The sequence below is a fragment of the Ornithodoros turicata genome, chromosome 2 (genome assembly GCF_037126465.1).
Source record: "Ornithodoros turicata isolate Travis chromosome 2, ASM3712646v1, whole genome shotgun sequence".
In the NCBI taxonomy this organism is placed as follows: Eukaryota; Metazoa; Arthropoda; class Arachnida; order Ixodida; family Argasidae; genus Ornithodoros; species Ornithodoros turicata.
The window spans coordinates 24,343,348-24,344,943 of record NC_088202.1 but is presented as its reverse complement, the minus strand read 5'-3'; the positions used below and the strand labels follow the sequence as shown (position 1 = coordinate 24,344,943).

The 1,596-nt window shown below is 43.7% G+C and overlaps 1 long non-coding RNA gene across 1 annotated transcript; it reads right to left on the bottom strand.

Moving 5' to 3' along the window:
- Positions 1-583: 583 nt before the first annotated feature.
- On the bottom strand, positions 584-1,368 carry LOC135383230 (uncharacterized). The gene is made up of 3 exons (XR_010419762.1): positions 1,302-1,368; positions 999-1,123; positions 584-667 (listed from the first exon to the last, which is right to left on the bottom strand). It is a non-coding gene; the product is annotated as an uncharacterized LOC135383230 (long non-coding RNA).
- Between the last annotated feature and the right edge of the window lie 228 nt (positions 1,369-1,596).

Sequence of the window (1,596 nt, the reverse complement as noted above, 5' to 3'; positions counted from 1 at the left end):
ACACGTCACAATGCCCGTTCGGGTGCATCTACGTCATAAAAATGGCTGCGCCCATGTGTGTTTCGGAATGAATTATCTATTTTTTTGACATGGTACTGTACCGAACTGAGAGAATGAAGGTGCATTTTGGGGAGAGCTGGATGTGGGCTTTCAGAATATCACAACCGTTTCGACTATTTGGTATATCGGCATAGCTGACCTTTAAGCTCTGGAATGCTACTTACTCTTCAAATGCAGTCCGATGATTATTTTTCAACCTTAATTTCCACGATTTGTTGCATGGAATTATTGGACTATTTTCCACCCCTGAATTTGAAGAAAAGAATTAAAACCCTAAAACTTCAGGGCCAACGTATTAACAAGTGGTGCACAAATGCCAAATCGTACATGTATCTGAGTCCTATACCCCATGAGGTGAACACAGAGCATGCTGAAACGGTTGAAGCTATTGGTCACCCTTGGCATCTAATAGCAACTGTAACCGAGCGCACTTAGCAGCTATAGCGAGAACGGTGCTCCTGCTGTGCCTGGTCAAGGCTTGGTTTTGGGCCATATTTGCTACTCAGTGTTTCCTGCCTCGTTTGTGCAACAGCCTCCTCAGCCACTCGGTATGAAGGCCATTGTGAGACGAGTTCCAGCACACGGTCAATCAACTTCTGGACGTAGCCTGCAAGAGCGCAAATTCATGCATCTCATCAAAAGTAAAAGCAACAACAAGAAATGTGTTATTTCACTATGCCATTTCAGATTATCCAGCATATTAGGAAGCCCCACATTTCACACAATATTGACCACATAGCCAGGTGAAAAAAAACTAGCCAATGTCACAAAACCCTGTGTACTGGATAATGCGCAGTAATGCAATATCCTCATTCATAGTTGTGTCACCATCAGTCAGTGGAAGGGAATTTTACCTCATAAATTGCAGCAGTTACCTAGTGAAGTTAATTTAAAAAGAACTGGACACATGGCAGTAAATTCCAAGAACCCAGCCTCACCATATGATGCCTTTCCTTTCACACCGACGACTGTCCAGCGCTTTTGTGCTTTAGAGCACTTGACAATGTGCTTGGCCACTTGCCGGTCAGCATTGTAGTTGTAATGCATGGCAGCGATGTAAGATCTAGAAATATCAGAAACACCTGTGAGGCTTTTCGCTGCTCTCAAAAATGCAGTTGTAATAATGCAGTCTTATGCTTTATACCTATACATATGTAAAATACAGGATATATATCCTAGTTAAGGTTTTTGCATCCAGTGATGCCTGAACCTTAAAAGTGAACTAAGACTAACAAATTTACCGAGCCAGCATTCCATCATATGACAGCTTCCATGCCTTTGGAGCAAAGTGGATGATCAGCCCGTGGAACGACTCGAGGCCAAATGTCTGTCTGTCGGGAGATAGCTGAGGCACGTCCTTTAGCAGATGTGGTGATGCCACGATACCTTTCAGCTTCTCATAGGTGTCTGTCCCTGGTAATCAGAAAGCAAGGTACAATTCGACACACTTGTAGTGTAAAGCAGCTGTAGCTGAGCAAATGTAGAGCCCAAAACACGCTCAAAGCAAACTTATCCTCCTCCAGCCACAGACGTTCC